Here is a 24,279-nt window from a genome sequence, read left to right as displayed (position 1 = left end):
ATTTAGATACTGTTTGTCAATGGGAACGAGGCATATTTTCAGAAGGGAAATTTTGCATTCTTTAGGCTGCAATCTCACTGTCGCATTCATTGTGTAATGCCTCAAATTGTTCCCTAATTATTAAAACAACTGATGCTGATAAATCTAAGACACTAATAATTCAAAGAAAGGCTGGCAGAGAAGAAAATGCATACTCTCAAAGGTTTTCTTTATAAACTGAGAGGAAAATGATAGCATAAACTTAAAATAAATGAGATTGCATTAGTATTTATGTAAGATTCATTGGAGGAAATTCTATATTCTTATATATTTTTTAAAAATCCTTATAATCTCTGGTCATAATCCTGGTTACAAACCTGATTACTGTTGCATACTAATTCTGTATCATGGAGTCTTTTTGCTCTGGTTGTTTAGTTTAACCTCAAATTGTAGATTTACACATAAAATAAGTAGTGGAGTATTTCTGAATCCCTTGCATGCTGGCATAGATTTTAATGTCCTGAATTAATAGGGGAGAGGTGCCTGACATGATGAAACAAGAAAATAAATCACCAAGGTGCATTCAGATTAGCTGCATGTTTCCACAAGGCAGAACAAAATTAACAGGTAACTGTCATGAAAGTAAACTGTGTCTTTGTTGATCCCTCAAGTAGGTTAAAAATCCAGGAAAAATGAATATACATGCCATTCATGGAGTGCTTTTCATCTTGACGGACTTTATAATCATAAAGTGAAGAGACTTCTAGAAAAAGGAGGGTGATCAAAGCTGTTCAAGAGGGTATTCAGGCAACATCTGAGTTCTATTAAACCTTGATAACTGAGTCGACTTATCACTCATCCTAATTATTCTTTGTTGTATGGATAGTTCTTGTTTTAAAACCAGTTTGAGCATGGAGACAAGTGAAAGGGTCATAGGAAGGGTCAGGTTCAAAGGTTGCTCAGGAGCTCACACACCGTCCAGCTTCCCACTGAAGGAAGGCCAGTTTGAAGGTCCAGTCAGGCAGCTCAGGGCTTGTCATTGTGGGGTCTTGAAAACCTCCAAGGACAGAAACTGCCCAAGCTCTTTGTGCCCTGGTCCCCTCCTTGACTGTCAATCCCACGCCCTAACTCTGTCAACTGATCTTACCTTTCCTGCTTTCCAGTGATGGAAATATCAGACTGAGAGTGATGTGATGAACCTTGTTCTGCTTTGTTTTGTGAGTAGGTTTATATACTATGCAGAATAAATGCATGAGCTTTCATTAATTAGAGTACTCCACAGAGAACTGGGGAGTTGTTTGTTTCCAAAAAGATAGATAAAAGCTTAAAATCTGTAGCTGGAGCCTTTGACAGCTGGCTAGAGCCTAGAGACAGCTGACTCTGACAAGGGATTTTGGATGTTGGGAAAGGTGTCCCTTCTTTCAATTTCTTTAAGCCTTTTTATTTCAGTCTTTAGTGATTGAGTTGTCGGAATTTAAAATCTATATTCTACACAGCCTATGTTGTCCCAGCACTTTTGTTTAGATAGCATATTTTTTGCTCTTCCTCCCTCTAGAAGTTGTCACTCTTCCAGACTGCAGACAACCTTAGTAGTCAGAGGTCTCTGTGAAAATGCTCTGAAGTACAATTATTGACGATATTGATGTTTTAATTGTTCTCATTAAGTTCTAAAGTCTTTGCTGAATTAAGAAAGTGTGAAAAGCTCCAAGGTATTTGTTTCAGACTTTTCGGATTTAACAGAAAACATTCTATTAACATTGGGTTCCAAACTGAATGTTTCCTTCATAATAAGAAAAGTCATTCAAATATATATATACTTTTATATACATATACACACAAAAATAATATTTAAAACTAGACAGATAAAAAAGGTTTATGGTTTTCTGAGTCCTTTTAGGAAGCCTGTGGTATCTGCTAAGATTTGTTTGGAAGCAGTTCTGACTTTTTGCAAGTCATAGCTATTTGTTCTGGTTCACTTCAGTCTAAGTGGCAGCTCTCAGCATTTTCTCGGCCTTTTGTCTTCCTCACCTGTATCAAAAATGTTGCCTCTTTGTGGTTCAGTAGCATATTTGGGAATTCCTGTTTTTTAAAAGCTGTTAATGTTATACTTGTGAGATGCTTGACTTCACTGATAGCTCAACACCAATAGCTTTAGCCATTTTGCAATGTTCAAAAACAAATCCATAAATTTAGCATGTGCTGCAGTGTTGCTTTTCCTTGGCTTGTGATTATCATCTGCAAATAACATTTCTGCTAAACACTCAGTTTATTATCCTTACATGACTTACAGATTATCAAGGTTTAAAGAGAAAATGGACAATACAGTGATGAAAATAATGCTGTGCTGGCAAAGACAGACTAGGTGACCTAAATAGACCTTTTACATTTCTGACTACACTGATCCTGTGAATTATGTATTTAAATCTAAGCAAACATATGAAAGCAGTAACTGAACAAGTTAATGTAATATTCTTGTTCAGCTAACAACTATCTTATTAATCTTTTTGCTGGAGCTTAATAAAAAACCACATTTATGCCATTTTGATGTCTAAACTTTTAAAATCTTTTCATCAGAGAACTGTAGCTAGGCTGGCACTCTTGGTACTAGATATCAGGGCCCTCCTGGAGAAGTCAGCATTTGTAAATCCTAGCATGATTAGACATTAGTGCTGAAGCCTTGGTTACCATGTAGACAGATAAACCTACTGGGATACTAACACATGTAGATGTAACATGGCAATCCATGCAGAAAGCTGGTGTTTCTGTCTCCTCTCTCACATGGCAATGCAAGTTGCTCAGCTGGAATGATGCTGTTTGAGCACCCACGTCTCCCTGGCATTGCCCTGGCTCAGCCTGAGCCCAGTGAGATACTCTGCTTCCTCCCTGACTGCGGGTCCAGCAGTTGTCACTCTGAAAGTGAAGCTTAAAAGCTTCTGCTCCTGAGCATGGATGCCCTAAGCTCTCCAGTTTGGATTTGCCCTTCGTGTTTTACTATGGACTCAGTGATCTTAAGGGTCTTTTCCAACCTAAATGGTTCCATGATTCTCTATCTCAAGTGGTGAGGAGAAAAAATAATTAATTCCTCACCAATCTGAAACCACGTTAGATTTTGCTTCATGTCATGCTGAAATTAATGACTCTTGTTGGATGGCTTTACAGGTACAGGGGTATTCCCTACCCAAGGATTCACAAAAAAGTCCTCTCTATGAGAGCTGAGCAATTAACTGCTGTCTACAGCTTACCTATTAGATGAAGGAGTGATTGCTTATATACATCCTAAAATATTCCCTTAAAGTATTTTGAAGAAGGTACTTTTTTCACTGACTTGCCATTTTGCAAGCTTAACGGAATGGACTTGAAACAAAAAAATTAAAACCAAATTTCTTGGGTTGGAACAATAGTGATGGAATAGCCTCTTGGGGTGACTTTGCCCCAGAGGATCTCTGTTCAAAGAAAAATGATGACAGCAAATTCAGGCAGCTGAATAATCCTATCAGCAGAACATTCAAATTATTTTATAATGAAATATAATTTGCAACTTATATAGAAGCAGCAGATGCTATAAGACCTCCAAATTCACTGCCCCTGAATATATGCAGAATTACAATGACAAAAGGTGGCAAGTGTTAAAATTTTAATGACACCCACTGCAGTTGTAATCATGTAAATTCTATTACTACTGAAAAAAAGTTCATACAACTCTGTTCTAAGCAGTAATGATTTGCAATACCATATTTCTATGCTATTTTTGTATTTTTATTCTATTCTATTTCTATTCTGTTCTATTTCTTTTATTTGTAATTATTTGTTAGTGTTATTAGCAGGTCTTCTAGTAAAATAGAATACTGATAAAATGGTATTAATTTATTCTCATAATATTTCAGCTGACGCATGTGGAGGAGCATACAGGATATTTTTGTTTGGATTTTGCCTTGTTAATATTTACATATTAGAGCATTTTAATTGATTGATCAAATTATATGACTTTGCAATCTTTTAAGCTTTATATTTGAGGTCATATTAAAAAGACCAGTAAGGTTTCATATAATTTTGCCAATATCTACTTGACTTCAGCACTGTCACCTTAGGGTAAATGTAAAAAATAGGTTTTCACCTTATTCCAGCAAATTTCTGTTCATATGGGAATAAGAATTAACATGCAATGTCACTACAGTAAAGAATAAGAGCCTTTTGTAAGATTTATCTGAAGACTGCTGCAACCAAGCAATGTTAAAGAAACCCAGAGTAATGACCTTACATTTGGTAAAGGCACAGAGGTTCTCTCATCAGAAAAGTGAGAGATCTGTCCCTTAGAGTTTACAGTTTGTATATTTAATTAAAAAAACATTAACATGGAATTGTTCCCTCAGTCAGTTGTTCTGCTGTGAGGATGTGTGTATGCAAGAAATTTGGCATTTCTAGGCTTGCTAAGCAAACACAGACTTAATTTTTACTGCTGCAATTAGGGCTGAGAACAGGAATCCAAAATAGGGAGGTGATCCTCTGTTATTTTCTGTCTATTAATTAGCCAGAAGCTAAATGTGCTATTTTTAAGCTTACTTATCAAAAGAACAATGGAAGCATACTAGTTGCATTAAATGTGTAGATTTAAAAGCAACATGCTTTTGGCTATAAAAATACCACTTTTATTAATTTTGAAGTATATTTGCAATATTATATTTTTTATTTTTAATATTATTTTGAACATTGGGAATACCACATTGAATGCCACAGGCAATGAAAAGGATTTTAGTAAAGAAGTACTAATAACTCCACTTCTACCTTAATTATGGTTCCTGTTTGGGAAAAAAAAAAACCAACAACAACAACAAAAACAATCAAAAACCAACCCTCCCTTATCATCCTTGAGTGCCCTTTAAATCAGGACACCGTTGACACTTTGTTTCCAATTAACAGTAAAAACCTTCTTTGATCCTTTGACTTTTTTATGAGATGAATTTATATTTTCAAGACTAACATGCATGACAACATAATTCTCCACACTCATTAATATTCAACTTCTTTGCTTTAATGAGGGAAACGAAGAGGAATGGAATGTCATCTGCTTATCTAAAGCAGCAAGGGCTTTGCTAACATTCACAGACAAAAACCCCTACATTTAAATAACATTAAAGTTGTGACACATTTGGCCAAAATCAGGTCATTCAAAGTTAAGCCTGACACTCAGAGTTGAATTAGATTCCTGCGTGTGTTTTTCCACCATTAAAAGTTGAGAAATCTGTGTTTCCACTCATTGATTTTCTTTTAAATTCTTTTGAAATATGAAATAATGAGACCCTGGTATGTACTGATTCCTATGCCATTCACTGTTGTGTTCCCCAGATAGTGGCCAAACCTTAGTGGGATCCTTAAAGGTTAAGAATAGACACAACACCTTATTCTATTTGGTGGTTTGATGTCTTATATCTCCATGGCAGAACCCTAAGGAGAATCCACACTTTGGGTTTGTCCCCACTGAAACTTCACTGATATTCCTGTAATGCAAATTTTAGTACATTTTACTGTTACAACTGGCCTCAAACAAACCATTATATACATCTTGCATTTATTCTCAAATGGCATAAAAGCTCTGCATCTAGTTTAAATGCCAGATATTTTTTGAAAACTTTAATGTAAAATTCCCTTTTGGCATACTGGGATTAAATGGAAAGAGTGTGCACACCCTATTTCCTGTTTCTCATTATTATTAAAAAATTTTGTAGTACAAGATTATTAATTTTATGTGACATGAGTTTTTAAAACTCCAGCTTAGAGGGCTGAGTGTCTAAAAATATCCCTTAGTTATTTCTTAGAATAGCTACTCACAGCCTATTTAAACTCTTGTACTAATACTTCAGTAATATTTTAATAAGATATCTTATAACTTCTGTTACTTTAGCACTTCTAGAATGACTTTCTCTTTTGGTATAGGAACATGGTCGTGTAATTTTTCCATGACTGTGAGAATTTTTTGGCACATTATTATGGATCTTTATAAAGAAACAGAAATCTATACCAGTAATACTTTTTAGTGCATGATGGAAACTCTTAGATCAATAGCATTACCACTAAAATGGAAAATACCGTACAGAATGGCCAGAAAAATTCTCCATTAACAGTAAGCTTCAAGACTTGAAAACAGACATGACACTATTAGTAGCCAGATGGAGTTAAAAAGAATACAGAAAACTTGCAGTCAGCTAAGGATAAAGTAAGATAATGTTGAGGTGTAGTTGAATAAAATAAATAAAGGTAAGTCTCGATAACCTATCTGAGCTATTGTGAGTTGGACTCAAAATAAGTGTCTTTAACAAAACATTCTGTATTCAGACAATGTATAAAAAAATAAACTACTTTTTGCCTTTGCGAAATATCCTTAAGATCAGTCTGTTTCGCAGAAATTTTCCTGATATTGAGTGTTCTTCATCTTGTCCTCCTGATAAAAGCAAAATCTGAAGGCTTCTAGAAAAAACTGATATGCAGATTAAGAGGTGTTAGTGGAATCGTAATTTTTCAAATAGTTTGAAAACTAATCAAGTTTTCTTTCATTGTTTCTCTGTAACCTCTTCTGTACAGCTGACATTTTTAGTATTGTAAACTTGGAATCTAATGAACAGTTGTGACCAAATCTGCACCTTGCAAAATCATTGAATCAAATGGAAGCATATTAGCCATTGGATTATACACTGCAGCACAGTCTCTGAAGTATCTTGTGATCTGATGGATGGAAAGACATGGCTAAGAGGGCCTGGGAGAGAGGCTAAAGCACGTGTTGCAACACAGGTTGCAGATGGGGGCTTTTTGCATGTGAGGACATCTTCATCTTGCTTCCATGTTAGTGATCTGTGAAACACATTGTGTGGGCTGCTGGGATGGGCGAGAGGTGAGAAAGCACATGAGAGAGAACGTGGAGGTGTAGGTGGAATGATAGCAGGGAAGGGGGTGGAGATTCCACTGTATGTGTCCTGTGCTGAATCTTGTCAGTCGTGTGATTTTCATGTCTATCCATAGAGATCCATTTCTCTAAACAACAAATACAAAACAAGACATCAAATGGTATGTTAGTTGTACATCTCATACGTGTATGTGGGGTTCTCTTGAGATTGTCTTAAGTCCCAAGATACTCTTCTACTGTGCTCAGTGCACAGCAAAAGGGGGCCTTAATTTGGGCTGACTCATAGGCCAACCACAGGTAACGTTATAAAAATATATTGCTGCAAAACAGCAATTCAATACGTTCATCTTTTAACTCAGGGTTGCAGTGTTATATTTTCCATGCGGAGGACAAATTTAGGTGGGGGGGAGAAATAGGTGTAACAGGTTTTAAAACACGAGTTTTCAAAATGCTGTGAATATGGGAACATTGATTCAGCAAGGGCAAAGGACCACAGATCAGAATTCTTAGATAACAAAAAGGAATAAACTGAGTATAGTAATGGAAAGATATTCACTTCTCAATATTCATTGGTACTATATCAAGCTAAAGGACTTACTTATATTTATAGATTGAAGCATATCTCAGATGATATAGTAATCTAAAATTTTAGTACTGTGGGAACCCTGTATTCACAGCACCAGAAGGTGTGCTTGCTTGGGGAGCAGACGTGGCATTGGAGTTTTCTCAGTGCTACAATGCCATGACCTTCAAGTGCCATTATTTAAAAAACAGGATAAAGTTTCTCACTGTCCCTTTTTATATCCTTACCTCCTTCTCAAAGCTGCTAATTAAGCCTTCACTTAATAGTAGTTACTCTGCTATTAATTATGTGGAAATCTACATCACCAAGCATTGCTGTGATGCAGTAGGCTGTGCTCAGCTGAGGTACCTGCAATGAGAATTACATGTTTTTTGACTATTGCTGATGATCACTGACAAGAATTACTAATTGTCTTTGCACAGTACAATCCAAACTATTTTATTTACAGGTCAATTATTCTTCTACCACACAGTAGAAAAAGAACACAAATGCAGTCCATTTCAACTCTGCGAAGCAGCTTTTATGGACAGGACTATTGTTATCTGAGCTGTTGTCTTGCCATGGCCAGAGGTAGTGGAAGGCACATTGGTTATGCCAGCTGCATGGCTTCAGTCGCACTTATGTCTGGTGTCAGCATGGTGCTGCTTCTCTGTATTTGAAATGTCCTCTGGATAAAAATTTCCATCACAGCTGCCTTAACCAATTGACAGAGCATTCTGTCTGAAGGTGCAGATGTGTGGCTCCCAGAGCAGAGATGGATAGCTTCTATCAGGACTAAAAGAAAATGAGCCTATCTCCCAACCATAAACTGAAACATGCTCTCACAATCAAAGATGAGAATCAATGTTCACCCTTAGGAAGAAGGGGACTCTTTTTTTTTTTCTTTTTTGTACTGATTTCCTATTCTGATGTAGCCTAAAAACCTAAAGACACGCTATTGAGAGTCTCATTCTACTTGGTAATGGATTTTAACAGCTTGTGGATGTCTTCTTTAATCAGCTCTCAGAGAATAATAGTAAGAAATCTTGTAATACGCAGATCAACACCTGTAGAAAATTAAAGAATAAAACAGCATATATTTTCCTATGGATAGCTGCCAGTATAAACCTTTGCTTGTTATGCCTTTTCTTTTGCATATTATACCAGCTAGAGGAACCCTTTGAAAATATGGAGTAAATATTACTTAGACTTTTAGAGAACTTAACAGAGCTATTGTAGATCCTCAGCAGCAGTAGAAAGCACGAGCAATACACAGGTTAAAAGTATCTGTTCTGAGGATACTGCAGGTCAGCATTATTTTTCAAGAGGACTGCAAACTGCAAGACAAACTTTTGTTCAAAAGCTAAAGGGAAACTGTGACACATGCAAGAATGTGACTTAAAAAGTCACCATTGTTCTGGTGAGCTGTACAGTTTATTATGCACCGTTTATCAATCTAGGAGCATATCCAGGTCATGATGTTTGCTTACTCAGCAATACTGCTCTCTGTGCATATTTCAGTGACAAAAATAACTTTCTTGCTGTGTTTCTCCCAGTTAGGCCAAAAAAACTGGAGACTGAACTGAATTTTATTCTGTATATTGGATTAGAAATGTAATTGTTGATTCTTGATGAATTCTTTCCAATTGCAGTTAATTCATAACTGGAGAGCTACACAAAGGCCACAATTCAAGGCAAAATAAAGAAACTCAGAGGATGAAAATCCAAGATACAAAGACATTCTTATAATCTCTTCTCTAAACTTGGGCCTTCATTTGCCGTTCTGCAGTTTCCTGCTGAAGTAGATCCTTAGTACTTCTCACATTAGGAACATAAAAAGCCAGACCCTACCTTAAACTTTTTAATTACAAAATATATTCTTCTCTATATGTTCCTTAAGGGGAGATAAAATTGGTCATATAATTTTAAAACAGCAGGATTATAAAAAAATAAATTATGTAATTTTCTTATTTGACAATCTTTGACTAGATTATGATGTTTTGAGACCTTGATCTTTGGACCTCAAAATTAATTTTGACCCTGACAAACAGGTACTATTTGTTTTTCAATTTTTAGAGTAAAGTAGTGTAGTCTGGAATCACTGTGGCAAGATATAAAATGCCACAGTGTTACTTAAGGAACCACTTTTCAGTGTCTTACTTTCTCAGATATACAAATTGAAGCAACTCCAAATAAAGCATAAACCAGCCCAGGCAAACAATTTAAAATGAGGTTTTCAGAGATTTACCTGCTTTCTATTGTCCCTTAAGTACTTACCTGCAAACAAGGCTCATCACTGCTTACAGATGTTTTGTATCTAATTTGTAGGTTCTAGATTAGTGAAATGAGAGGATATTGTCTTCTGTCATTCAATCAATTTATTCCATTGGCTTTACAGAATCTGTATGATTACAATTCCTCTAGTGTTTCATGAAAGTGGAATAATTTACACTGTAGTAATACATTCAGTGATGGTTTACAACAGCATTAAATAAAATGTTGCTTCCTTTAAATGAGTTATCAAAAAGAACCAGAAAGAAAGGGCAAAAGAAAAGCAAAAAGTAAATAAAATTATACCTCATGGAAAGAAAAAGCTCTTGATGAAAAGAAAACAAATTTTAAATTCATGACAACTATCCGAGTAGGAAAACACGCTAGAATAAGATGAATCAGAATACCCTAGGCAAATTGTCCATCTCAAAGCTTGTAATCCTTGAAGAAGAAAACTTTACTGAAATAAAGAAGCAGATAAAGAGCTGTAAGAATCAAAACACATACTAAGTATGTTAAAATCAACTTCCAGAACAGAAATACTAATTTACGAACAAGTGCATTCGTCATTTATCAAAGTGTTCAACAAATATGACTTATTTTTTAGTTATAGCATTAATGCACCAAGATGACACATATACAGCAGAAAGATAAATATGTGCCCATTCCCCATCAGAATTTCATTTGACTTTTAAAGAAAAACCTTGACTGGAAAACTGAGTGGATACAGAACTAAACTCTTTTTTTTCTCTAGAATTAGCACACAGTAAAATACAAACTGCAGAGGCAACTGGGGCTGTAATCATATATCTAATTTCCATTGTCATCTACTTCCACAGGATTTATGTAAAAATATGAAGGTAACATATAAGCTCTTCAGGACTCGAAATTATGTACATTAATTTATTAATAAAGTACAAAAAAATCTGGGTTTCCCTGCCATGCCATCTATAATGTAATTGTTTCCAAGCTCAGCCTCTGTTGCTAATTCTAAACAAATGTTGTCAAATTGCAAAGTGCGTATTGTTGTCAGCATAACCTGTTATTACACGCTAATACTGTGTGTTAATGAAGTGTTAAATATCCAGAGCTGCCAACTCCTTGATCCAAGGGAATATGAACATTATGAAATAGATGTGATACATGACTAAATTGATAAAAATTATTGATTTATGCTTGAGTGCATTTATAATATAAATTAAATATATCTTTCTAAATTAAGATATCTAAATAACCTAAAAGGCCAGATATTGGGCTTATGTAATATCTTGGCTTCTGTCTCTACATTAATTCCTGTAAACTGTTAATCCTCTTTCTTTAGGGTTCAATCCTCCAAAGTGCAGCATGTTTCATTGAAAAGGCTGCACACTCTTGCTTTGTACCTTGATAATAATAGTGTTCAACACTTTGTAAGCTTATGTCTTGAATAATCAAACTTATTGATATCAGTAGCCTTATTCAATATTTAAAATTGTGGTTTAGAAATGTACTCATTTTTCATGTGAAGAAAGGAATATGATGAAAGTCTACAGGGCAGTGATGTGCCTCCGAAATCGTTCTACTGAAATGAATTACTTTTTTGACTGAGTAACTTCAGAAGGCATTCACATCAATATGGTTTATAACACATGTGGAAAGGAAAATTGACAAGAATTCTTTGGAAAATAGAAGCAGTACTTTCTCACCACTTCATAAACGCTGAAATACACATTCTTTTATGTAAAGATGAGTGAAGGGGTTGAGATGTTCCTTGCCATCCAGCCTTTCTAAAGGAATCAATCTTACTGAAAACCACAGAGATGCAAAGGTATTAAATGTAAAAGGAAATGACATTGTCGAGCTTGGACTGTGCTGTCACAGAAACAGAGGAGCACATTAGGACAAGCTCTTCCGCAATACTACTTTTATTAGTAGGTGTCCTTTCGAGGAGATTGCTTAACTCAGCCCATTTAACAACCTGTTCCTTGCCTTTACTTTTGAAAATGCATTGACATTTGCCCTTCTTGTTTCTGGAAGCAGCCGCACAAATCCAATAGACTGGGTCCAAGTATGGAAAACAGCAGTGTCATAAAGCTTAATTTCAATAACAAGCTTCAGCAGCTCAGAAAATGCATACTCTTCATTCCTCTTACAATGGAAAGAAGTATCATTTAGCTTCTAACAAGGAAAGAGGTAATGAGATAAAGATTTAGTGCTTGTATTTACAGGAGGTCTGTTTGAGATTATCAACCGAAGCAAAGTTTGGTTTTGTTTGATTGGTTTTTGACGAGTTTTTTTGTCACATTTGAAAGCAAAAATTTTAATTTCTTGAAAATAGATTACTGTCAATTGCTTTTAAAAAGAATTGTATATTGGTTTAAAAGAGTCCTTACACTAAACATTATTTACAGATTTTCATGCAGCTCAATATCAAAAGTTATTTTCTACATTTGTGAAGTTATTAGTTATGAAGTTTTTCTCTTCTGTTCTTCCACACAATAACAATAGAGACTTTTCTCACTCTCATGACATGCTTTTCATTAACAGAGACCAATGTTCTTTGTAAAGGTCAGTGTTGTTCTAACAGATGAAAAAATGAGGTCTGGCACATGGTCTAGTTGCCAAACTGCGAGTAGAACTAAATTTGAAGAGATCTAAGTTGGTGCTTGATTCCTAAGTTAGTGATTCCCAAACAGTGACATACAAGTCTTAACTTGCCTGAACCCATCATCAGTCAGTAATAAAGCAGTACCTGTGAGGTAGGTTAGACTTTTTTTCTATTTCCCCTTTGCAAAAATTGATTCCAGCAGAACTCGCTGCAGTAACTCCTTTGACCCTCACATGCCACCAGTTCTCGTCCTCCCGCCTTTATCTCCAGCAAGGACTGAGGGAACAGAATTCAGAAAGAATATCAGCAGTGAATCCAAAAGGTTGAAAGCCACTGCATTTATTTGGAGTTATGAGAGGTTTGGCTAGTTGTCACTTTTACTAGTTTTGAGAATAAATGAAGATCTATAATTTTTTGTTCTCCATTATTGCTCTTTTGCGTTTGATAGGTTATCTAGCAAAAGAATATTTATCTCTGATGAGGTCTTTGAAAAAAATTACCTTTCTGTGACAACTTATGTAAAATTATCAAACAATTGAGAATTGTGGCAGTTATAGTAAAGCAAGATCTTTGAAAGATGGAAAAAAAATTGCATTTAAATCTGAACATTATAATCTTCAGCTGTAAAAATTTGCCCAGATACACGCTGTTTAGCTATGTCACATGGCAAAGCACAGTTTCAAGGAGTATTACTGCACTTTTCCATTTATCTTTCAACTCTGCCTATATTTCTACTCATGACTCATGACTCATAGTATTTCTACATCTTTCTACTTAGATTGGCAAATCTGATTTATTCTCACACCAGAAACCTTTCCTACGCATTTCCACAGCCAGATATTAGCTTCTTTTAAATAGTGTATGGGCTTAAGGTCTCATCTTCCCAAATTCTACAATTCAAAGCTATAGGAGTTGCTATACTATATGTACTTTCCATTAGTAGACCACAAGATGTGTAGCAATAATTCTACATGATGTTACAGCTTTCTATTATTTTTGTATATATATATACACACACATATGTGGGCTTATCAGTTTGCAAACATCTTAATTGCACAAAATTCACTCATTTATAAATAGACCTTTCATTAGTTTTTATACCAAATATTATGTTAGATTTTTTTCAAACTGATTCTCCTCTTCCCATCCAGTATAGAAACAACATGAAGCCTTAGGTGAAAGAACCATGAGAGAACCCCCTGGTACTTTTGTTTCCATTCACATTAGAGTGATGGGGTTTCTTATCCATAGCTGTTCAGTGAAAATTAAAATTAAAGATTTTGCAGTTAGGATGAATAACAGAAACATTAAAATTACCTCAAGTGTAGCATATGTAGACATACTGCCCCATATCTTCACACGTTATTTAGTCAGGTTTACATATTTAATACATCTTCCCAAAGGCTATTGCAGATTTACATTGTATTCTGCTTTCTTGAAGTATTTGCTTGTCCACAAAGAACTAATGATAAAAACCATGTATCAAACAAATCAGATGTGTGTCAGAAACCTATAAATAATGAATTTAATGCTAGTATGCTAATAAATATAACAGAAAAGACTAATATGTTCCAAAAGAGTATTTCCCTTATAACTTCTCATACAAAGTGCAAGAGTATGATGATGTTTAGGAGGCTGAATTATATATATCTGGATTTATAATTAGTCCAGCTATTAACCTTTTCTCCAGTTTCTCTCTTTGGTGATATACTGTATTATAAATTCCATAAGAGATTACCTTGCAGAAAATATGGTTTTATGTAAATGCCCCATGCATATTTCATAATCACTCTTAATTTATTTATTCTCAATCTGATTCTCTACTGTCTCATACTGGTGGAGTTTTACCTGTGCAAGATGGATATGAACAGAATCTTCTGATCACTTAAACCAAATATGCTTTATTTATTTTTTAATGGATATGCATTACAGAGCTTCCATAGGGTTGAGACAGGTCAGAACTTCAGGTGTGGAGTAACGTGCCTGGCAGAAATTGCAGGTAGACTTAGGGCACTAAATCACTGTGTAACAAAATTATCAACTCTTACTCATCCTAAGCCCATCATTGCCCAGTCAGATGTGTGTGTGTGTGTGTGTGTCTGTATATATATATATACACACACACACACACACAAATATATATATATGTATGCAGGAATTTCTGCAGGTGACCAAGATTTCTGCATCCAGATTTCTTAATGGGTTATTTTTAAAGAAGTTGCATCAGAATCTTCTGCTCAGAGCTGATGACAGCCAGTAAATGGGTGCACATTAATGCTGCATTAGCATTGTAAAACTGCAGCACTTCACAAAAGCCTGCCAGAACACGACCCAATCTGGACTGTTAAAATGGCTGCACATGTATTTGTAATTTGCAATCCATTCAAAAGCTGAAAAAAGGAGAGATCAAATTATCTAACTCTTCAAAGAAACTTCTCCTGAAAAAGCCAAACACAGTGTTGTTGTTCTGTAACAACTTCAAATGTATCTGCAGAAACACTGTAAACTCACACTGTTTGTTTTACAGATATTTTAAGTCATTACTCTGCTACTTCATATTTTTTAGAACAGTAGGTTTATGTCTATAGGGATTTTAAGAGTCAAAACTGACAGTACATATTTAACTATCATAACCACCCAGCAATTACGTTTAGCTTCTGCATTCTCATCTAACTAGCCTTGCAATCTAGGAACTTCTGTGCATATTGGGATTTCTGTAGAAGTTAGCATAAATGAAATAGAGTTTTAAATTTCCCTAGGCTCGATCGAGACATTAAGAATATAAATGTAAATTAGCAGAGAAGAGCTAGCAGGCTTGAATACTAACATTTTCATCATATAACTTTTAGTTAAAAATGTACTATGGGATGGGGGATCCAGCCTTCTGCAACTGGTACCCTCAAACTGCATTAATAATTATGAGAATATTTTTGTAATTTTTGTAATTATGTGCTAGAACACTGTCAGAGTCAGATACCTTCCAATTACAGATTATTACTGTCTGTCTGATAAATAATAGCTGTCTAATTCCATTCTGTCCTAAAGACTGTCTCAAAAAAGATTCTTTTCTGCTTAAGAAAACAGTTGAACATAGAACAAAAGTGGCCACAATATTCTACTTATTCCACCTTTTACTGGCAAGACAAATCTTGCAAATTCATTGCGTTTTCCTGACATTTTTATAGCCACCTGCAGTATTTACTTGCACTGCAGTGTGTTTTCTGTGATCACGGGTGTCCACACTCTTTGCTTTAGTTGACTCTCTATCCCCATCATCACTGTCAGCATGTTCTGATGGTAAGCAAGTGAAAATAAGATAAATAGTGAGAATATTAACTTTGTACGCGTGCTATTACTAGCTTCGAACTATTGGTATGCCTAGTAGCAAAGTATGAATTCTAAAACTGAGATCTGTGTAGTTAAGGAACTCCTCCTTCTAAAAGTTTTCACAGTGATTAAACTTGCCATTGTTATGGCAAGTAACATATTCTAGCTCTTTACCTACTCAGAGACACTGATCTTTCAATATAACCTGGTAGCAATGACCCTATCTAGAAGACAGTAATGGGTTGGAAGGACAATGATGATGTAAACTCTACTTTTCGAAATTTAGGTGAAGTGCTGAAAAAATGTTTGTATTTTCTGTGGCTATTCAGTACTATTATCTCATTGGAAGAATGGGCTGAATCAATTGAAAGGAATAGTTTGTTATAAATAGAGTGACTGTGAGTGTTTTATATGAAAGTATTTTTATCCTGTTTTCTTTTGGTGTAATGAAAAACATGATCGATCATGGAATTATAAAATAAGCTGGAGGGGATCTCAAGAAATTTTTGGTCTAAACCCCACTTGGAGCCTGGACCTTTCAAGTTTAAATATTCCCAACTCATAAGCTATCTAGGCAACCTGTTCTAATATTTCCATGGGGAAAACTTTTCTCCTAATATCTAAGTTGGTATTTCCCATGTTCAAGTGTGTGCCTGTTGCCTTTTTTCCTCAAACTTGCCAAGTTACGCTCTGCCTATTGTTCAGGTTGTTAATAGAGGCATTACATGTTCTTCTGATGTGAATGTGCAATAAATAAGAAGATAAAGAATCTGACAGATATCTACGTGGATGAATGGATGATATCTGTGTGTTCCTGTTTTTCCAAAAGGAACCGTATAAATTGACAATATTTTAAAAGATTAAAAACTTTTAATTCTTCTCAATGAATCTTGAAGAAAGAGGATTTCAGTATATACAAATTTTCCTGAACACCTACGTGATAATAATGTAATTCTCAAAAACATTTGTCCAAACTATGGTGTCCTAAGTTACAGTCTCAAAAAACCCCACATTAAAAAGTTTCACAGTATAGTATTGACCTGAAGTTTTAATGGGAGACATTTGATAGATTTTGATAACACATATAGAGCTAGAAGAAATATGGACTTCCACTGTAAGAATTTGAAATTCTCTCTTTGCTCCAGCGTAAGTGATACTAAAGGATGAAGATCTCTGACAATCTTCTACATTAACTTACATAATTTTCAATAAATATTACAGAAATTTGCTAATAGATCATGTCCTAAGTTGTAGGTTCTTAGGTTTGTTTAGGTTTGTTTGTGTTGAGTTTCTGGTTTGATTTTGTTGTTTTGTTTTCGATCCCATAGATAACATATTTTTTTAGCACACCATCCTTTTTTATGTTCCTATCAATTTTCTGACAGTTTCAATCTCAGTTCTGAAGACAGTTCAGTGTCTTCCTATCAAATGAATTTTGGGTACAGGTTTTGAAGTCGCTAGAGAATGGTAACAAATTAGTCCTGCAAGACACTTGATTACCTTTGTTATAGGGCAATTAGAATACTAGCTTAGGCCATAAATTTTATTGCAGTTTCTTACTAAACTGAAGGTGAACAAGAAAATTCAAGGCATCACAATTTTCAGTGAGATGCCTCTTAAAAACCATTTGGTTTAAAAGCATTTGACATAATTTAAAAGACATTTTTTTGCAACCTTGCCTCCTAGGAAGCACTTGGGAGCCTAAGTAAAATTTGAATGTTTATGTTTTAAAGCACTTTTAATGCAAGAAATCTGTGTATAATTATCTCTAATTAGTCATCTCTTCCACTGAGATTTATACTAAGCATTTAGTTTTTCTCTACAGTAGCTATTTCCCAGGCTTCTTTAATAACTAGGACTGTCTGACAAGCTGATCTCAGGATCAGATTTCAAACTCCTCTTATTCCATTCTACCTGTTGCTTTAGGACATTTCTTAATGAGGCCAGAGTTACTTTCATGTCTAATTAAGCTGAAGAGATTAAGATATTTAGGTCTTGTTTTTGTATACTTCCCTAAGGGAAAAGTAAATACATAAGCAAGAGAGATCAGCAAAAATACAAGAAAGAAGAAAAGCAGCAAGAACACAGGGGAGTATTATGTAATTTAAGGGAACAGGAAAACGGAGAAGCAGGCTGAGTAGATCATCCTTCATAAAGTATGTTCATTTGCAAGTGCCTCAAAAAATATTGCACTACATTCTGAGTCAAAATTTCTTCCTAAAACAATAATTATATATTTATCAGATGAACCTGAAAGAGAAATATGGAAGAAAGGAATTTATGTCTATACAGTGTATTTGGAAAAAAGATCCTTATTATGATTTCCTTCTTATGCAATAAATTAAACTGTAGGCTAACCATGAGATTGATGAAACAATGGATCCAAAATACTCTGTCAAACATGCCTTTGTTTTTTATATTCCTTATCTTCTTCAGTGTCAGCTTTCATTGCAATGAGAAGTTTATTATTTCATTTAGGAAAGAAATGATCCCTGCTATTTGGAAGTTTAATCTCTCTTCAAAAGTGCTTTGCCTTAGTTCCACTCTAATGGGCAAGTTGATAGACTCAAACCTCTTTTAGCATGCATTCATATTCCGGAATAAACATTTTCATTGAATATTTTTCAACAATTTTTTTTAATAATCATCTTTCTTACTAAAAGGTTTCTTTAATCTTCTAGCCTAGGTACACCTTTCTGAAGTACCCAAGAACTTCCCTCTAAGAGCAGGAAAGCATTTAAACTAATCTTTTCAACCTCCAGCTCTTTTCAATTACCCGGGAGTATACTTATTTATACATTTTGCAAGTTTCTTCCGCGTGAGTTTGGGTGAGTTTCTTCATTTTTTTCCTAAGAACTGAAAATATATGGATGCTCTTAAGGCTTTTTGCCTTTTCAGCCATGACCTAGAATTCACTTTTATTTGGGGTTCACACCAAAATAGTAAAGAATATATTTCTCTATATCAGTTGGAAATTGATTTTTTTTTCAGTTTATCAAACCAGAAAACAAGCGTTTAATTTTAAACGACATGTTTAATCTTAATATATAGTATTTCTTGTAATTAATTTAAGGCAAATGAAACATCTGGTACACCAGCTACACATCGGCTACCACCACCCAAGTGAGGCTTGCTGGGGAAGTGGTGAATCAGCAGTGGTGCCAGGAGCATCAGCACCACCTTGTGTTCATGAGATAGGAAAATCAGTCAGAAACACCCCTCTCCAGCCATGGAAACTGCAGTGCTTCCCTGTTCTCCCCATGGCATATTAACGAAGGGACCATATTTGATGCATATTTTTCGGTGCTGTAAGTTTAGAATAATCGATATATGCAGGTAGATGGGAAATTACCAGGAAACTTGCTTGCATTTTTGGTCAATGTGTTAGACAGCAGTCACAGCACATGAACAGCCCAACTTTTGCTAGGTTTTTGGGTAGGCATCTTGGAACAACAAGACAGTTTAGAGGTGAATTTTGAAAGAAGATTTGCAGTTATTTACAGGAGTTCTTTCTGGACGTGAGACATGACAATGTAAAAACCACTGTTTTCTTTGAAAATGGAAAAAGGGAGCAAAGGAGATCAGCGCCATGCAGTGATGGAGAGCCTTGAGAGAGAGTCAGGATCATGTTTGAATTACTTTTTCATAGCCTGCAAACATGCTACGAGGCAGTGTTGTTTCCCTTGTTCTTTTGCATGGTAGAAACCGTTCTGTAAAAAAATCTATTTCTGGTACATTTTTCACCAAGTTGACTATGAAAATACATCAGTTTTCATTTCTTTTTCAAAATATTGACTTGTCTTTAGCCTTTTGGTCCTGGGAGTACAGTTTCTGGAAAAAGAGATGCCATCAGAAATTAAAATTACTTCTCTTTCAGCTCTACTACACAATGCACAGTTTCTGGTAAAAAGTCTGGGGCAAAATCCGCTCTTGCCAGGAACTGGTAATAATATAGGAGTGCAATTTCATATACAGTTTTCTATATCCAGGTGTATTTAGCCTAGCTTCACGAAATGCAGCTTCTCTCTCTGAGTGGGAAATAGGACAGCAACTTTTCCTACTTCCTGGTCCCTTCTTTTTGTCCAGAAAGTAAAAATTTCCGACTGGTGTTTCATTGCTCACTTTCGCCTTCCTAATCTTTTACAAATTTGAGTATTCTCAGACCAAGGGCAAGACTGTGCCTGTGTGTCACGTGTGTGGAATGTATCAATTGTCTTTTCAGTAGGAACATAACTAGAAAAATATATAATGACATAATATACTTATAAGTGTTATAAAAACTTATCCCGATTCTCCTTTACATTTCAGTTGGTGTAATGATCTGTGCATCATCACAGAGAATTTACATCGGGTACCTTTAGACTTCTGTTTTGATCATGTTTTACATCCACCCCTCATATTGCACCTCCATCAGACTGATGCAAGGTATCATTTTAAAAAATGGCAGCATTCCAAAAACACTGTGTAAACTCTGAATGATGGATCAGTCTCATTAGTTTTATCATGTTTCAACCTGGGTTTTTAAAAAAAATTCAATCTTTTGGAGTACAGTTGGAATCCCATGTTGACATACACAAGAGGTCTTGCTCTACAGTGTCCTTTTGGAATCTGACAATTTCTTAAATGTCCTTATAATTTATCCCATCTGACACAAACCATTCTATGGTTCTATGAAGTCAGAGCTCGCATTTCAAGCAAACTACATTAGAAAGCATAGTCAGCACTGGGATTGGACTGATTTCTTGCCTCTAGTAAAGCAGTAAATTAGGAAAATTCTCCAAAATTTCAGAGAGGTTTTAAAGGACTTCATCTGATTCAAAGAATAAGAGGAAAAAAGAGAAATTTTCAGCACCATTCTTGGAAGTATGGCTTACAGAACTCTGATGAGTGTGGTGATATCCTACCCTAGGTGAGTTGAAAAGATCCTATTCAGCAGTGAGACCAGCAGCTGTGTCTCAGGTCTCAGCAGAGATTGTTGCAATGCAGGCAATGATCTCTATTCCCACAGGAGGCATGAGAATAATTTAAAAACAGTGCTTCAGCATAACTCAGTTACCAGTTAAAGACAATGACTCACTCAGGAGGCTCTTCTGAACTTGAGGAAGCCAAAAGGTGTCAAACAAGTCCTTAACATCAGTGCTGCAATGACGAGTATTGCAACTGTGCACTCGAGATACCATTCTTTGCTACTTACAAGAGAAAATCTTCAGTGCAGGGAGCTGCAATACTATATAAACCTACATGTGTAAGAGAATTCCACTTGAAATCAGCGTATCTAGTAATATTTTACCTGTTGCTTCCTTCTAAACTAGTTTAGCAGGCTTGGCTGAGATATCTGAGGGTCAGAATTCTGTTTGCTAAATGCACTTTTGATATTTGGTACATTTAGGTTTGATGTGCTTAAGGGCTCTTGTTTCCAGTTATAAATATACTAGTTCTGATTCTTGGAAAACTCTATATCTGTATCTGTTCCTTCCACTGGAGCAGTTCTTCTCACAAAAATACTCTCATTATCCAACGGGTCTCATGTCTGATTGAGCTCTGCTCCTAGTTCTTTTAGAGCTTGCATGTAACACACCTGAAGTTCCACACCTCACACATCTTTCTCATGGAATAATATGTAGTATCTGCCCATTACTCCGAGCAGACCTTTTAAGCTTCCCTAACTCCAATTCACTAGGGAGCATATCTGGAATAACCATCTACACCAGACACTCCACTTGACGTCTGCCAACAATTTACCACCGCTGAGTTTATCCACTTCAGTTCATTTATTTCAGCAGTTGCTGAAGAGACACAGGTAGGATTGAATGCCCACCTCCACTGGTTATCTCTTGATGCCTCTCTTTGATAAGACTACCATAATTTTATGACTACTATATGTTAATGACTACAACAGGTAATTCCATAGTATTCCAAACAGCAGAATTAATAACAATGTGTGATCTTTGCCTGCTAACAGCAGGGCAATATTTACTTGACTTTGGTACTATCATAAAACCCAGAATCTAGACTGGTTGGTTATCTTGGTTTGTGTTTCCATGAGTAACATATCGACTTAATTCTCCATCTTTTTCTTTCTTTGGTTTTGAGTTATTTCCATGTTCAATCTGTGATATGTAATTTTTGTTCTAGTAAAAAGCAAATGTTAAAGTCTATCCAGAGAGAGAAGAACCAAAACAACTGTGTCTCCTGGAAAGAAAAATTTATTTTTTACTTTAGGCTCAGAATAGTTCATGACTGATCTATACTGCTGAAGAATTATTCCACCTACCAGGGCTAAGTCACAGAAATTTGAGACAAACTTTTGACAGAGGACTGTTTTGGCTTAAAATAATTAATTTTTAGAAACAGTTAATGATGAAGTTTGTTGAATGGCTTCAAGATTCATGAGACATAGTTTGGTTTGTTATGGCCTCTCCAGGCTTCCTATGAAAGTAATGTATAACCAATAGCTCATGACTTTTGCTGCATAGTATGGAGTTCCTCCAAGGAAGGTAGAATGGATTTCCTAAAGGACTCTGTATTTACCTTTGGATCTTTACAGCTGTGCTTTCTTTAGGGAAAGGCAAATTTAGATTTCCAGGATATTGATGAAAGACGATTTCATGCTAAAGAACCAGACCAACATCTTCATTGTAAAATTGAGTCTTAAGAAATTCGTAGACTAAATGGAACTAAATACCTAAGGTCTTGAAAGGAAGATACAAAGCCAGTGCTCTGGCACTCATGGAAGCAGCAGATTTGAAAACTGTATCATCTTTTTGGCTCCTTATCCTTCTTCCAATCTTCCCATCCCCCCCCCCTTTTTTCTTTTAAAGAGGTTGACTTTGGAATTACTAAAACCTCCCAGTGTTTTCAGAATTGCGTTGCAGTCTATGTAAACTGGGGACACACTTCCCTTGCTTCATACTTTTACAGATGCTAAAACACATGTTTTGGAAAAGAAGCTGTATTTTGGGCCAGTTCCTGTATCACCTTTGCAATGCTGTTCAGTAAGGAATTTTCTTTTTTCCTTTGCTCCCTACAAACTGATCCCATTGCTGGGAAGTAATTTTAGATATCAAAACCTTATCTGTGTTTCTACCTGAAGAACCAAGAAAAAAATTACTCAATAAGATTTTTTGGGTGGGGCATCTGGATTTTATTTCTGCTAGAGCTCAGGGCAGGGATGTCTCAAAGAACAAATGTTGAAAATGACAGAAAAGTTATGTACAGCAGCTGTACATTAGAATAACAGATGGCATTACCTAATTTTTTATTTTTTATTTATGCACTGCAAGATATTATATAGGCATCTTCAAGATGTCATTTTCTCAAATACTTTTGTAAACAGCACAAACTAACTGTCTAAAGGAAATATGTCCTGGGGCATGGTAAAGAGTAAAAAAAAAAAAAAAGACTCCACTTTAGGTGGTCTATGCAGAAACTTATAAAGAAATAACAGCAATAGAGAATTACACTTTCTTTCCCCAGTGTTTTCCTGTGGCTGAGTGCACAAGCTAAATAATGTAAATAACCGCAGTGATTTTAAGGAATTGATAGATATGTGTATGCAGTACGCATGTGAACAGAAACCAGGATGGAGACAGCCTGATGAGCCAGGTCCAGCCTCAGGAGCACACCTTTGCCAGCTCCCTGGACTCTTCAGCACAAAAAAAAAATCTTTACAAATAACTGCAGATGGAGAATTAGATGCTATGGAAAGAGCAGGTGGTAATCACCTTTATGCCTTTGTATGTCTGCTTCAGAATACACAGTGTATAGATGATGAAATTATAGAGATCATCGCCAGCAGACGAAGTTCCCCTCCATCAAGACTCAGGACTGGTAACGGTGGCCACAGGAGATTCCCACCTTAATAAGCTCAGATCGTGAAAGCTGTTGAAGCACCTTCTATAAACCAGCATCTCTCTCCCAAGCCTTGATTCCACTATCAGCCTCTCTGCCTCAGCAAGGTAAATTATTTAGAAGGAGGTGTTCTGCGCTCCTTCCCAACGCAGAGCGCCGCTTTTTTTCCTCCCTTTCCCCCCTCTCCCCCGGGGCGGGCGGCGGGGCAGCTCCTCTCCCTCGGGCGGGCGCAGCCGCCTCACCTTCCCGTGGACTTGCCCAACTCTGCCCAAAGCTTCCACCGCGGGCGGCTCAGCCCCTGCTGCCCGCCCGCTCCCTCCCGCCCTGCCCACCTCCACCCTCGGGGCAGCGCCAGCCCGGCCACCCGAGTGCCCCCGCACCCCGCGCCCCTTCATCCCGCTCCCTCTCAGCCCTCGCCCCTCCGCTCGGTGCGAGGCGACTCGAGGCGCGGCGGCGGGCAAGGCGCCTGCGCGGCTCTCCCGGGCATGCTCATTAACAGCGGAGGAGCCGAAAAGGGGGAAAAAAAAAAAAAAAAAAAAAGGGGAGGAAAAAAAAAAAAAATTCCCACCCTGCGAGCGAGCGGCGCCGCTGACACTACACCCGCCGGAGAGCAGCGGCGGCGGCAGCAGCGCCGGGGCTGCGCCGAGCCCGGCCCCGCGTCCCCCTCGCGCCTCGGCTCCGCACCGCCCGCCGCCCGGGGCTGCGGGTCGAGCCGCGGCTGCAGGAGCCGGCGCGTCCCCCCGGCGGGGCGGAGGGGCCGGGGGCGGGCTGCGGGGGAGCCGCCGGCAGCGGGGATGTGGATTTATA

At 36.7% G+C, this 24,279-nt stretch overlaps 1 protein-coding gene across 2 annotated transcripts in view; it reads left to right on the top strand.

The window, feature by feature from the left end:
* Window positions 1–24,279, top strand: part of TENM1 (teneurin transmembrane protein 1) — a 761,525-nt gene that overhangs the window by 425,791 nt on the left and 311,455 nt on the right. The window contains exon 5 of one of the 2 annotated variants that reach the window (XM_027645293.1): window positions 23,373–23,579. The gene's annotated coding sequence lies outside the window, so the exon portion shown is untranslated. Of the gene's footprint in view, window positions 1–23,341; window positions 23,580–24,279 lie in introns of those variants that run through there. The other variant, XM_027645294.1, reaches the window with a different exon arrangement.

The sequence above is a fragment of the Corapipo altera genome, unplaced genomic scaffold (assembly GCF_003945725.1).
Source record: "Corapipo altera isolate COAL_440 unplaced genomic scaffold, ASM394572v1 65, whole genome shotgun sequence".
NCBI classification, from domain to species: domain Eukaryota; kingdom Metazoa; phylum Chordata; class Aves; order Passeriformes; family Pipridae; genus Corapipo; species Corapipo altera.
Note: the sequence above shows the minus strand (reverse complement) of the source record. Positions and strands in the feature narration are given on the sequence as shown.